Source organism: Aphelocoma coerulescens, chromosome 2 (assembly GCF_041296385.1).
Source record: "Aphelocoma coerulescens isolate FSJ_1873_10779 chromosome 2, UR_Acoe_1.0, whole genome shotgun sequence".
Taxonomy (NCBI): Eukaryota; Metazoa; Chordata; class Aves; order Passeriformes; family Corvidae; genus Aphelocoma; species Aphelocoma coerulescens.
In genome coordinates, this window is record NC_091015.1 from 118,819,899 (window position 1) to 118,834,604 (window position 14,706).

At 40.0% G+C, this 14,706-nt stretch overlaps 1 protein-coding gene across 6 annotated transcripts in view; it reads left to right on the forward strand.

Moving 5' to 3' along the window:
• The window catches only part of GREB1L (GREB1 like retinoic acid receptor coactivator), a 132,558-nt gene that overhangs the window by 35,000 nt on the left and 82,852 nt on the right, over positions 1 to 14,706 (forward strand). The window contains exon 1 of one of the 6 annotated variants that reach the window (XM_069004584.1): positions 14,052 to 14,135. The exons of the other annotated variants lie outside the window; for them this stretch is intronic. The gene's annotated coding sequence lies outside the window, so the exon portion shown is untranslated. Of the gene's footprint in view, positions 1 to 14,051; positions 14,136 to 14,706 lie in introns of those variants that run through there. 6 annotated transcript variants of the gene reach the window in all.

The following is a 14,706-nucleotide window of genomic DNA, read 5'->3' on the forward strand; positions in this document are numbered from 1 at the left end:
CACTGGTACCCAAGTGCCCAAGAGGTATTAAGCATGGGGAAGAAAATGTTTTGTTCTTGCTGTTGTGACTGTTACTTCCAACACAAAAGCATCCACAACTCGGCTCCATGAATTTGCTTTAAAGGAATGTGCATATGGTAACAATCTTCTATTTAATATATACAGGGGGATAGCACCAGTAACAAATGCACTGCCTTCTTTTAAATTAGCTATTTATTGTAAGGAGTTCACTGTATGTAAATGTCCTGATCCATTCTACCATCATACAGAAAACCCACAAACATGGTATTTCTTCATGTTTTTTCAGTGCAGTGCAAAGGTACCCAAACGTGATTGTTTAGAGAAAGGTTGGACTTGGATATACACTGACCCCAGGACAGCAGGGACCTCCATGTGGGCTATCCAGTCCACTGCTTGGAACATGATGCCCACAAAGCTGCCTGCAGCTGTGGGTGGGCTCGTTCTGCTTCTTAAGCTACCTCCTCCCTCCAGATATCTTTGCTCTGCATGTGCTGGGAAGATACAGCCTAGTCAGGGCTGTACGTCAGCTCCGTGCTTTGTTAACAGAAGAAACAGACGCAAAGGCATGTCTTATCTTTGCAGGAGCCACTGCTGGTCCCAGTGCTCTCCCGGTCCACCACTGGGGGGGAGCTACTCCTTTGCTTTCAGGCATGTGATGCAAAATTCATCAGTCAGATACTGAAATTGTTGCATTTGTTGTTAAACTGCACCTCTGACTGACAGACCTTCAGCTTGCTTTTGCATTTTGCAAATAGGAAAGGGAATACAGACCTGTTAGATAAGCAACACTAACAATTCTTGCATGGTTGGAGTCCCATTGAAAATAACCCTTTGCAGCTCTCTGGTGATCTTTAATGCCCTTGTCCAGTTCCTGTGATCCAGTAATACTCTATACCGTGGCAGTAAACACTTGATAAATTTTTGCCACTGACTTGACAACAGAGAGAGGAAGTGTTCAGCTGAGGAGTAGAGAGCTTTCATGGACAGAAAGCTGTGATCTCCTCTGCTCTGGGGAATTCACCTTTGCCTGGCCTGGGCATTTGTAAAGGTGCAACTTAGCATTTATTGATCTACATTTTCTACCACTCTAGTTGACTCAGCATTCCTAGTTTTAAGAAAATATGTGGGACTGCAATCCAGAAAAAACCATTATTGTTTCTGAGGCAAACAAGATGGCTCGGGTATGAAGGAAGGCAGCTTTTTTGATAGCTCATACTGGGGGAGTGGGGAAGAAGGGAGATAGTCTTACTTGTATTTTCACATATATGACAATCTGCGTTAGTAGTGTTTGATATTTGGATTACAGAATAACCTCAAATTCTGCACCCTGAAGTTCCAATATTCCTTTTGTTTTCCATAGCCTTGTGTTCCACAGCCCTTTGTTCACATTTACCTTTCCTCTGGACTCAGATTGCCTAGCTTTGCTGATCTGTGTTTTATCAATTTCAATCTAGTCCCTTCCAGTGTAGAAAGTCCTCTTTCTTCTTTAGCAACATGCAGCAGAGACCACCTTGCTTCTTCCACCTATGTCCCTTTTGCCTCTCAGCTGGAATCCTCCCTGCATTTTACCTCTTTGTATTTGGATGGCTTCTTCACCCATGCCAGCATTCCCCATCTCTGCTTCATCTATCCTGTTGGCACAAGGACCAAGAGGTCTGTTGATTCCTGAGCCCAGATGGGAAAACTACACAAGGAAAAGTAGGAGACTGCAGGTGGCTGTTCCTATTGTTGCCTCAACATCTGCAATGTTATTCATAAAATGCCAGTGAAGAAACAGGGAGATGTTCCTCTGGCTTGTGGCTTACAGTATTCTTGAGAAGAACATGTAATTTTTTACACTTGCTCTGACATAAACAATATTTAACTGCTCCAGCCTGGTTGCTATCCCTTGAAATTTCATGCAGTTTATGGCAAGAACACCATGTTCACTTTTTGAATGGCTAATTTTACTCACAGAGTTAAATAGTGGTAGTTGTTCTGGTGTAAATGAATGAAAAAAGACTGCTTGGAGAACTGGTCTGGGCCAGATAGCACAGGCAGTTATTTTTATGGAAGTGTAAGTCCTGAATGAAACAGTCAAGGTCAGAGTGGCATAGCTAAACCCAGGAGTTACCAAGTTCCTCTGACCCAAATGAAGATCTTTTTCTTGGCAGCTTCAGTAAGAAAACACTGGCTCTTATACACCTCTGCCTTGGTTGTTACATTGGCGAGACATAGATTGTGGTCTGATTTATATTTGAAATAGATCACCAAGAACCAGCAATTATAAAAGAATTTGAGTTTTTAAAAGGCATGATCAACACAATGTCCACCCTTTATGTAAATATAGAAAATAATTAAGTAAACATATAATTATGTCCAAATATTTTGCTCATCTATTTGGGAAGGTGAGGGAGATGAGTGGAGAGAAACTACAAAATAGATATAAATATATATGTAGTGTGTGTATATAAGAAAAATATATATTTCTACATGAAACAACCAGTGATTTGTATATTAAGTATCTGTTTGTGAGAAGAGTGCAGAATCTTCTTTACATCAGGACACCTGTACTTTGGTTACACCAAATCCGTATCCTCAAAGATATGTTACTAGTGTGGGGTTTGGGGTATTTTGTAGTATATGGTACCCCCCTTTTAAGAGGCATTGTATAATGTCTTCCCCTCAAAAACTGGAATTCCTCACAATCTTTAAAGTAAGATCTATTAGCACTTGGGGTAGATAAGGGAAGAGGAGGAAATTTCAACTGCATTATAATAAAAATTATTTTGATTAATTAGGAATACCTAGCAAGCCCATGATTGGGAGAGAAGGAAAGTGTATGATCGTGCTCACAAGGGAGAGTGAGAAGAAACCATAATTCAATTCAGAAAGCATAACCTGTGAAAAACTTTTTTCTTTACAATTTCTGCACTTTTGGTGCACAGTAATGCTGTCTCTACGATTTGTCTGGATTTTAAATCAGATCAGTGTAATTAGCTAACTTTACTTATTAGTTTGAGCTGACTCTAGTGGCACAATGCTTGAATTGGTTGCCATTATATTTGTTTAACTGCTGTAAAGTAAGATTCTAACAATAGGTTCCTACATTTAAATAGCTCTGTCGAGCACTGGTGCCCTATCAATCAGTCAGACCTTTCCCTCCTGCTGTCTGCTCTGGTAGACAGTTCTGCTGATGTGAGGACTCTGGAAGAAGAGATCAGGAAGAAGGGATGATGGATAAAGACCATCTCCTGTCTTGGGAGGAAATCAGAAAAATCCTTTCTTTGACTATCAACAAGCTGCTTTGTCTAGGTGTCAGAAGATTAATTATGGTCATGCAAGAGGCGAGAGTGGCTGTTTTCCGTGCCGGTTTTGGTGTAATGGGGTGGCATTCTTCTGAACTGTGGCAGAGAATTGCAAAGAAAGAGGCTTAAGAGATTTCAGCCCCCTAACATCACTGTCCCATAAGCGTTTGTAAAGCTCTTAGGCACACATTGGCAGTACTGTGAAGTTCTGCCAGTAATTGATTAATCAAAGTGTTTGTTTCCAGTGCAGTATGGACTTGATCTCGTGAAGCATTTAGTGCCAACTGCTGTTAAAGTCTGTCAGCATTATGGGCAGTTAGAGTTCTTTATATAGAAAAAACTTTCAAGGAAAAGATGCAGAAAACCTTTCCACAGCATAACCATGAACATGAAAACATGCAACCACTCACTAGCTTTTGGAGTTTATAAATCAATAAAAGGGAAAATCTCCAATAAGTGTTTGGAGTATTTTATATTGGAACTGAGCAAGTCTGCTTCATGTTTTCTTTTATCCATCATGCTTTTGTATGTTTTTGAATAAATTGAAGTGTAATAAAAAATGAATGATCTTACATTTTGAATTAATCTTTTTGGGAATAAATAAAATGTGCTAACTTTAATTCTGAGCAAATTAGGTTTAGGTTAAAAAGAAAAAGTGGGGGGTTTTCTTAGAATAAATCTAAATTGTAGACTTGAAGAAATTCACTACTTGAAATATGAGGTGGTTTTTACTAAGTCAATTGATATATTAAATAAATATCTTCAAAAGCTTTTTAAATTTTGAACAAACTATGTCAGTAAAGGGATTTCTTTCATCTGGCCTAATCTGTCTCACTTAATCCCATGCTCAGATGAAGAAGAGCAATTTTTGTCATCTGCTAATTTGATACAATTTTGGTTTTTTTTTCTTGAAAGGGTCAAGTCTTGAGTTAATAAATGGGAGAGTTAAAGAGCCACATCACTTTATTAGTTTTGGTTAAGGATGTTTTGAACTCTAGTATGCCGTAGTTGAAACTGTAACACAATCAAACGTTTTAAACATGACTGTGCCTGACCTTGAAATGCTGCTGATAAAAGCTAATGCTGTTAAACTGCATGCCAAATTAACCCTCATTTCCAAATTCTTTATATGTGTGTTTCCTGTAAGATAGGCTTTGATCCTGCCAAGCAACACTTTTTCTGCAATCAGTTATTTTTTAATGAAGGAAAATCAATGAACAAGTTTCAGTAACTGATTTCAGTAATGAAATGAAATGTTTTCTTTTACATCCTTCTGCTACTGTGCTTTGTCTACTGTATCAGATGTCTGACATGATACAGTGTTTTTGTGTAGAGGTAATGGTGATTTTCAACTTAAAACTTAATTTTCACATGTGTAAACCTTATCAAGGATTACAAGTTCATGTGAGAAAGGCACAGGAAACTGGTTTATTGACTGGGCAAGGAATGCTTCCTGAAGCAGTGGTTTTTGGGTTTTAATTTAAGTCTTTCTGAGGTTTAGTATCAGTAAACTGGGGGTTTAATCTAAATCAAGAGAAAAAGTGTTAATTGCCTAAAGTGTTTTTTTCTTGAAGCATCCAGGTTCACATTATTTTAGCCGTACATTTTGGAGTGTTTGTTTTTAATTCAGAAGTTATGTTGAGGGAACATCTGCCTGCGCAATCCAGAGGTTTTTAATTTGCATCTTTTGAGAAGTATGGACTAGGTATGGGATTCAATGGGATATAATCATGTGCCTTTTTGGACCAGCAGGCCTGTATAGGTCTGGTAAACTCCCACTAAAATCAGACAACAGGCATGAGCAGAAACTGCTCACATACAAATACTGGCTGTTTGTTCTTGTCTGCTGAGGACCTCGAGTGTTCTTGTTTTAAAATGAAAGTGGCTCTTTTTATCCTCTGACAAATGAACTGTTGTCTGCATAAATTCATTTGAGGGGGGCATTATCTTCCTGTGTGAACTTTGGCGGGAAGTGCTTTCAGGCCATAAAGTGAATCATTGGTCTCCCTGGGCTGAAGCTGATATCTTGGCCTCTCTCCCTAGTATCTCCTCCAGGATGTTTAGCTCCTGGTCCTCTGTCATGTGTCGTTTCTCTGCCACTGTGCATGGGCCACCCAGACCATGGCTGTGTCCTGTGTGTAAGGTCTCTGACCTAGCAGTATTACTGTTTCATTTGGAGAGGGAAATACCACTGTCCAAGCTTTCACCTTTCATCTGCACCACATCAGGACCACACTCATTGGACTGGGCAAATGTCTCCTTATGCCTGGTCTGTGTGGCAATTGTTTTCTGAGTCTGTCACCTTGATTGTCACCTTTCTTTTTGCACTTCTCTGCAGCTTTGGGGTTTTTTTGTCTCTATAATGTCACACCTAAGCTCTTTATCTTTTATTTCAAGGCCCTCAAAAAAACCCCCAAACCCGGAGGGTTTTTTCTCTCCATTATCTACCACTTGTGCCCCCTTGTTATTGAGATGCCCACCCCAGTGCCTAATGGGGCAGCTGACCTTGATCTAGGGACACCTCAGCACTGGTGAGCCTTGCTGGGTCCCTGCTCCCTGGCACTATCTCACTTGTGTGGTGCTTTTGCATATGCTGTGGCATTTTGGCTGCAGGAATGGAAGTGTGGCTGCATGGAGCCTGCCCAGCCAGCTTCTGTGCCAGGGTGGATAAGCCTTCTTCAAGCCAGAGGTGGCCAGTTGCTGTGCTGGCACCAGCCCTGCTCTGGGAAGGGCTTTTTTTTCACCCTGGTTCTGACCTGACCTTGCTGCTGTCAGGAGAGCTGCTTCAACCTCTCTGCTCTGTGGTCCCACTCTCTGGAGTTGGATTTTCTTGTTACCCAGTGTATTCCAGCACCCACTTGTCTGTGTGCTGGGTGTGACTGTATTCCTTTGTGTGGCCTGTTGTCTCCTGTGGATGCTTGGGAAAGCAGCCAGTCTGTAGGTCAGGGCAGCATCTTTCCCTGTGTATATACTGCCAGCTCCAAGGTAACACAAACCATCAGAAAAGTGTATTGTGCTTTACCTACACACTTCGGTGCAGGCCATTTTAGAGACTCCTGGGGGTGGGGAGGTGTGAAGAGTTGGGAGTGAGTGAGTTCAGAGAGCAAGACCCAGGATTTTCCAAAGGCTCTGTTTTGTTTGTGAGCTTTTAAAGCAGCATCCTATTACTGTATCCCGCAGCCATAGGGAGGAGAGAAGATCCAGCAGGCAGGAATTGTGCAGCAAGATTGATTTTTTAAATTATTTTACAAACTCTTTTATAGACTTTTTTCTTCATAGTCTAATTGGACAAAGGATCAGCCACCCCCTGGGTGGATTGGCTAGAAATCCTAAGCATCCATTGTCAAAATATTTTTCTACTGTACCATAAACATAGTTCTACAAGGTCGCAGGTGTTCATAGTTTACAGAACTTCTGCTAATCTCTTCGTGAGAGAGAAAAGTATCCCACGGGGTTAGAAAGAAGCAAGAAAATTCTTGCTAGCAGCAATATTGTGTCCACAGCATCCCCTTTCCAGCTCTAAATACAGGAATTAACATTACTTCAGCACAGTAAACTTTGATGCACAGCTGTTTCTTTATGCAAGCCCACATAGCTTCCTGCCTACTTTGAAGGACCCTGGATTTGTCTCCAGGAAAATCCAGGGGCAAGGTGTGCAGTTTGTGGAAATGATGGGGATTTGCAGTGGTGTGAATGGAAACGAGGGGAGGCCTTCCCTCTGGAGCAGCAATAGATGCAGCTCGTGGGCGAGCGGGTTGCTCGTGGCAGTGCTGAAGTGCTGCTGGAAGGGGCGTCTGGAGGTCTAGTCCAGCTTCTGCTCTTAACAGGTCTGTTGGCAGCATTTGTGTTAAAACTCCTGTTAGAGGAGGATGAAAAGGTGATAGGGTATAACCAAAGATATTGCTATATTATAGCTGAGAGAACCTTAAGGAAATGCTAATAGTGAGAGGAGGAGGTGATGCGTTTGTTGTTGTCGTCACTTTTTAGCTGCATTTCTCTGAGAATTTAAGAGAAAATGAATTCTGCTGAAGTGACCTTTTTTTCACCTCTTACTGGCTCTTGAAAATCCTGTGCTCCCTAAGCCGTCCACAGAAACACACAAATAATGAAAAATCCAAGTGCACATGCTCCAAGGGATAGTTAAGCATGTCTAAAAAAATCCTCATCGCTGCTATTATGTTAGAGGGCAGTAGTTCCTGCGGAAAACGGATTTTTTTCCCCCCATTTTAATACCTTAAAAATGTTTTTAATCTATCCATAAGGAAAGTGTGATAAGTTCTAAATAACTAACTAGAAGCTTTTTGAAGCCAGGAATATCTTTGTTGTTCTCCCTTTGCATATGTTTTCCTGAGACTAAGGGCTTTGTTAAAACGTAGAAATAATATTTAGAAAGAGATAAGGTATCTGATCTTGCTAAGTCCTGTACTTTTCTGTGGAAATTCAGGGAAATTGAAGATGCTGGTTTTTCATTTTAAAATTGGGTGCGCAGCATATAAAAAGTGAGCTTCAAAAGAGGCTGTTCTGGAAAGGAAGTAACTTGAGAAAAATGGGCAATTGAACAGGAATTGGTTTTTTAGCTTTCCTTTGAGCAGAAAGTGTTCTGTTACACTTGCTGACCTAGTTGTCTCACCATTATTTCAGAGTGTACTTATTTTCTCTTTGGTATTTTTTTATTTCTATTCTTGGAGGAGTAATGTGCAACATTTGCCTGGTACCTGACAGTAGATCAGTCACATCTCTGCCTTCTTAAATGAGACTATTTCTGTCTAATACTATTTTGGTTTTACTGAAAGAGAAGAACCTGTATTTTTCTGTCTTGACAGATTAATGGCCATGAATGACACCTTGCAATAAAATCAGCGTTCTGGCACAGTCCCTGTTGGCTCTTTTGTATTTACAGGGTAGGAATCCCGGATCACCAGGTTGTTTTCTATGCAAACACTGGGAGAATGCTGGGACCAACAAGGTTGAGCTGACCTTATGTGCTGGCCTGCTCACTGCCACTGACTGTCATGTTTCAAAGGTTAAACTAACTGTGGATGAAATGTAATCAGTAGTGCACTGGATCCTTTCCAGAGCTCATTGGAGGAGTGCAATAACCAGCATTGTTAGCTTTGGGAGAGCAAGAGACAGAGGTCATTACCTGTGTGCATCTGAGCATGAGGAGCCAACTGCCTTTCCTGCTACCTCCCACGTATGTTTATTTAAATCTTATCTGGAATTGTTATCCAGCTGGACCCTGCTTTTTTAAAAAATATGTCTGTTTACTCTTCATACACTGTAATTTCCATCTTTCTCAGATTTGTTGCTTTCTCAGAGTTTCCGTGAGAAAAATGTTCTTCTCTCAAACCCTGTCATTAGATGGGATGAGAATCGATACTTGGGGAAGCAAAAAAGGCTGAAAGAAAGAATTGCTGTGTTTTTAGAGAACAGCCAAGTGTAGGCCAGGGTAAACCAGACAGTACTCTTAAGACAGACACATAATGCATCATGAGAGGGAAGATGATTTTGGTAAATTTTCCTTCCTTCAGTAGTGGGTAGCTAGGAAAAGAGCTGGTAAAATAGGAAGCTGGTGAGGGACAGAGAGCAAGTGTGGAAGGAGGAGGCCAAACAGAAGCACTGAAGCAAAGATAGCATTTCTGAGAATTGATTTCCTGTTTCTTTCTATACTCAATCACTCATTTTCCCCAACTCTCTGTCATTTGTGCAGTACTTTCAGTCCTCGGCATTCAGATCTGCTGCAGGATCAGATAAAAGGGCTTTCTGGAAGGCACCAGAAGCATGTAGGATGTGGGGGGAAGTACTGCTTGTTGTCACGTTAGGAATTTCAAGGGTGGTAGGCATTGAAGCCAGTTTTTTTTTTTTTTTTTTGCCTATATAGCTTTTACACTACCTGCCCTCTGAAAATGCCTGTACAATAACAGTACATTTAAGTGAGGAGCAAAAAATTGTCTTCCCATTGAATTCTGTGGAAAGATTCTTTTTCACTCCATCAAAGCATTTTGTTTTCTTTATAGATCGGGGTGTGGGTATGGCCTTGAAAACCAATACATTTAGCAGAAATGGAGACTTCTCCCTTGAAAGAAGAGGACAGATGGGGGACTTCCATTTCAGAGCCAATAAGAGCTGTAGAAAGGATTAGATTATTTTAATATATGTTTTGGTATACACTTGTGATTATTGTGTTACAATCAACTGGTGGGAATATGAGTGCCTTTTTCAGGATCTTTCTGTACTGGCTTTTCAGTTTGAGGTAGTTTCTAAAGAAACCCTGACAAAAATAGAGCCCTGTATCAGTTTATAGGAAAGTCAGCTCCATTCAGAAAGCTCAGTGTAAGTTGGTTATGATTTCTTGAGAAGAAAATGCCATTATCCTTCTTAGCCCACCTTTATCAGACTCTCTCAGGTTTGTAATCACAAGCAGAGAAAGTTCCTTATCACTGTTTCTATCTGTTGCCCCCTCCTGTACTTCAAAAGTAGGATGATCTTTCCTTTACTTGTGAGTCTTCATGAGATCTCTCTGCTTCAGTCTGTGAGAAAGGACAAGGTTACTTTTCTTATGAAATTCTTATTTCTGAAAGGCCTTTTTTTTCCCTTGGCTATTTTTTCTTCCTTTCTCTTTGTGCCAGAGCACTGAAGATGCAGAAGAACTGAGTAAAAGCACTAGCAACTGTCTTATCCTTGTGAATGCAGAGCAGTATTCTTTCCCAGTCTTGCGTTTTTCGTGTGTCTCTTTCTCTGTGCTACATTTCTTTTTTAATTGTTCAAAGAGCAGCTTGGTTTCTCTTCCCACCTTGAGGTAGAATGCTTCAATACCCACTTTTGTAAATATTCCTGGGCTTCCAGCATGGCAAGCAGTCTCTAGATTAGATACAATTTCTCTATGAATGGTTTTTACTCTATTGGGATAACTATTCTAATGTCCGATATTTGTGGTCCAAAATTTTGCTCGAGGAAATTCTCTGGGCATTGTGCAAGTCTTCATATAGAGAGCTTCTCAACAAAAGCAGTTTTGATGTGAGAAAAGATGTGGACTCAACCTGCAGTCACAGAGGATGTAGGTCAGCCTGAGTAGTGAAGATGCCCTGATCTGTTTCTGGTTTTCCTATCAGGTCTATAAGGAGCCCATCCATTTTTTTGTGTATGTGGGGGTCTTTCTAGAGACCTTGTGCGAGCTCTGCTGAGTGACTTTAGGGACAAGAAACCAGTTTCCTCTACCTCCCACATGTTCAGTCAACTGCCCAGAACTGGGTCCATGGTATTCCCAGCTAAGGGAAGACTTGTGAGTCAGGTGCTTGCCCTATGTAGAAATAACTAGAATTCCTCAAAGAGAGGAAAGCTTTTAACATTAGCAGTTTTAGGAAGGTCTGGCCATACTGTGTCTTTCTGCACCAGAAACAGCAGCTAAACAGTAAGCCTTGATGGAGTTTCTGTTTTTCTGGAATATCTTAGTGATGGGGGAACTTGGGCAACACAACTTGAAATAAATAACCTTGCTTGGACAAGCTATTTGTGATTGAAACATGGGATCTACTCATATTAAAGTAGTTTTTTATATTCTGATCAGCTTCTTTGTTTAGAGTGCTCTGACATTTTTATTAGAAAGATACTGTGTAAAATCACTAATCATAATCTAACTGTTCATGACTACCAGGCATGTTGTTTGCTCTTTGCAGTATAAAGGCCAACTGCATTGAAGTGGATCATTTTATGCGATTACATTTTATGTGATTTATCTGATTACTGCATCCATCTTTGTATTCGGACTGGCTGATTGCTATAAATACAAGCACAAGTTCCTTTGAATGATGATAGGCTGAATCTCCTCAGTATAAGGGTTCAAGACAAGCCAGATGTACACCAGTATCTTGTGTTTCCCCTCCACCTAGATTTACACAGCACATATGTGTGCACATTTTGGCTACAAGTCATATTTCTTTGTGAAATCTCTTTTTTTCTTGACTCTGATCATCACACCCTTCACATTTTCCTTCTGTGAATTTATAAAGGTGTATTTATGCCTAAATGTTGTTTTGGATAAGAAGATACTTTTAAAGAGCAGTAAGAGAAGAGGGGCTTCAACTCTGTCTATCTTCTGCCCATCCACCTTTTTCTCTTGGGTCCCGTACGTGGCAAAAATACTAGAAGCAGCATGGGTGCCATGGTAGTACTCCAGAGCAGAATGGTTTGGAACCAGGGGAAAACCACGTGTGCACAGTATCTACTCCATACCATTGGACTTCTGGGCTGTGATGTATGTTGGTACAGATGTCCCCAGAGATGGCCATATTCTATAAATAGAGGCCTGCATTACATCTTTCCCCTTTCAGATGTGTTTAATGGCTTTGTATTTTGACAAAGTCACCAAATAGCAGAAGGTGTTTGCAAAGCTTTTTCTGACAAGCCTTTCACTGAGCCTTGATTGCAGGATTTCCAGGTCAGTGCATACCATATATTTGTATCTGGACACAGCTGCAGGTTGTCCTTTTATGTTGTCCCCACCAGACTCTGCTGACATATTTTTCTGGGTCTGTTTTCTCTGCACTTGTCACTGAGAGGAATCAGTTGGCTGTGGATAGATATGCTTCATATGTGAGATCCCATCCTTACTGATGCTAACAGGTTTAGTTGCTGTATGTGTGCAAAAACCGAGGAAGAAATGTGGTGTTCCAGGAAGCCTTGTTCCCTCACCATGTCTCAGGTTTCTGTGTTGTGTGCTAGAAATGAGAGATGCAGAGAGCAAAGCAAGCAAGCTGAAATGCTCTCTGTATACCACAGTCTTCCTCAGAAATTTCTTCTAGCTCATGAATATTTCATAGCAGGACAATGAACTGTCTTGTGAAGAAAGAAAAATACTTATTTTGGCTTTGAGTACGTAGAATTCTTAATTGTATAAGACAAAATTGTGGCAAACTTTCCAATTTTAGCATGGAAAGCTTTGACTTCTCTCCCTCTTGTGTCTACATTCCCTTACAGATTTTTGTGTTTGAGTTTTGCAGTTTGGTCCTCGTGATTATGGTGTGCCTAGGCTTTTTTCAGGATAAAAATCCTGTTTTAAGCATCTGATAAGGAATATAATGTGATTCTTCCCTTTCCTATGTTGACAGTAAGTGAGACACTCATGTGAGGAGATGGGGACTGGGGAGAGAAGGCAACCTTCTAATGTAATTACACAAGAATATTGTGGTATGTGCATTCTCTGCAGGAGACTTTTAAATACAGATAAAACTAATGAATCTTCTTTTCGTCGAGGCTAGCCATTCATGTTAGGTCTTCTAAGTGAAATCTGTACAACAGATTTAAAAATCATTATTAGACCTTTAAAATGTCATAAAAATTCAAAGACAAAGAGGCCAGTTTGCCTCTTTAAATTATATGGCATTCAGGGATGTGTTATTTCAGGAGCTTTTCCAAGACACTGCACTGTCACAGCTTCATTGCTTCAAATGTCACTTCAAGTAGGAGCAGTTTTTATAACTACACAGTAAACTCAAGATGGTTTAATGGAAATGATTTCTTCATGTGTCAAAATGACCCCTTTGTTTCTCATTTTACTCTTTTGTTGCCTGCAGCTAATCTGGTTTTTGGGTTATCAGATCCAAGCATCTTACAATGCTGACTCTAGCAGCGGCATTCAGCTGGAATGCTGCCTTTTGTTTACTGGTTTCACCAGGCCTCCAGTGCTTTCTTTGGTCATCTGGTGGCTCCACTAATGTGATTTGCACTCCCAGGCTCTGCAGGTAGTCATGGGCTTTTAAAGGGAATTAGAGGAAAGCCTGCCACCCTGGTTGCTAATGAATCCACAGGGTATTTCTTATTGGTGTTCTGTTTTCCCAGATTTTTTTTCTGTTTTATGGTATTTTTCTTCTGTCTGCTTGGACTTCAGTTTCTACAGTTGGTTTACCTGGTAGTGTGGTGACATTCACTTTGCTTGAAATAGAAGTACCAAATCCTAGTGTGTCCGTTTGGGATTTTCTCAGGAACTGTAAATAAGTATGGAAAAAATAGATGGCTACAAAATGCTCAAAACTTCTTTATTACAATAAATAATATACAAAGCTTATTCTTGGTAATAGGGGATGTGGTAAAAAGAGACAAACTTCTACCTTCATGAAAACTCTATTAAAATAGCAAATGTTTGCCCATGTGGGGAAGTTGAAGTGTTTTGTTAATGAGGCTGCAGCTGGAATCATAAATTTTTGCAAGCATACCAGGAGAAGATGCAAGTTTATAAACACCCTCAGCCCAGTCTTACAAATTTGAGCCAGTGAAGGACATAATCAAATAAATATTCTATTACAGTTTTTGCAAAAAACCTAAGTTATATTGTAGAGGGTTTTTTAATATGAAAATTGTGTACACGAAAGAGGATATATTCTTAAAACATCTTTGACTCTTTTTCTGAAGCAGAGGAGAGTTTCAGACTCTGAGGAGTTAAGCTGAGTTGCATGTCAGATGCTGAGTAAGATGCCATTCCTTCTTATATCCACGACCTCTTACTTAAGTATCCTTGTGGATTTGAGTGGGGATTAATAGAGTGATTAGGGTTGGTTGTTTTTTGTTTTTTTTTTACAGATTAGTCCTGCAGTTTTGTTAGGGCCAGTATTTGGCTTGAACAAAAACAAGCACAATGTCAATGTTTTTAAAGCTTCACTCTAGTCTAATTATGACTCAACCTACAGTGGCAGGAGGTGGACATTTTTATGTTTTCATTAAAAAATTTTCATCCATTTCTGTTGTTCTAGAATGGAAGATACAAAATCTGTGATAAAAGCAAAATCTGAATAAGACTTTGGAAAGAAATGGGCCCTTTCCATGCAAAAATAGGTAATATTGAATCTATTCTTACTGTTGTTTACCATGAGAGCAAGTCTATCTGTTTACCCAAGTCTGAAGAATTTAGACTGATAAGAGTTGTGCCACTGATATGAGGTTTATAGGGTTGGGTCTTAAGAGTAGAAGAAAGCTTTAGAAAGTTGAAGTACACAAACATGTTTCAGTGCCCTTGCTTTGTGCTCTTCTGCGGTGTTGGTGCTGTAGGATTTATGTTTGAATTATATGTGTGTGTTTATGTTTTTAACATACTAACTGAATATCAGAGCATTAAATTCTGTTCAAAGAATGTCAGTAAAGTTGTTGAACTGGTATTTTTGCTTCAGAAAAAAAGCCCTGTAGTAATTCAGGTTTTAATAGTGGACATAGAAAGCAAGAGTGTATCGATTGAGTTTTACCAGGCTGACAGCAGCACTGAAGGTCCTTGTGACCCAGAAGTTTGTGACCCATGAAATCTCCATTTTCCTTCTATTGGTAATGTAACTTGAAGTACAGAGGCCTGGAAAATGCATCCTGGATGACCGAACACATTGATTATCTACAAACGGAAAATTATTTGAGCTTA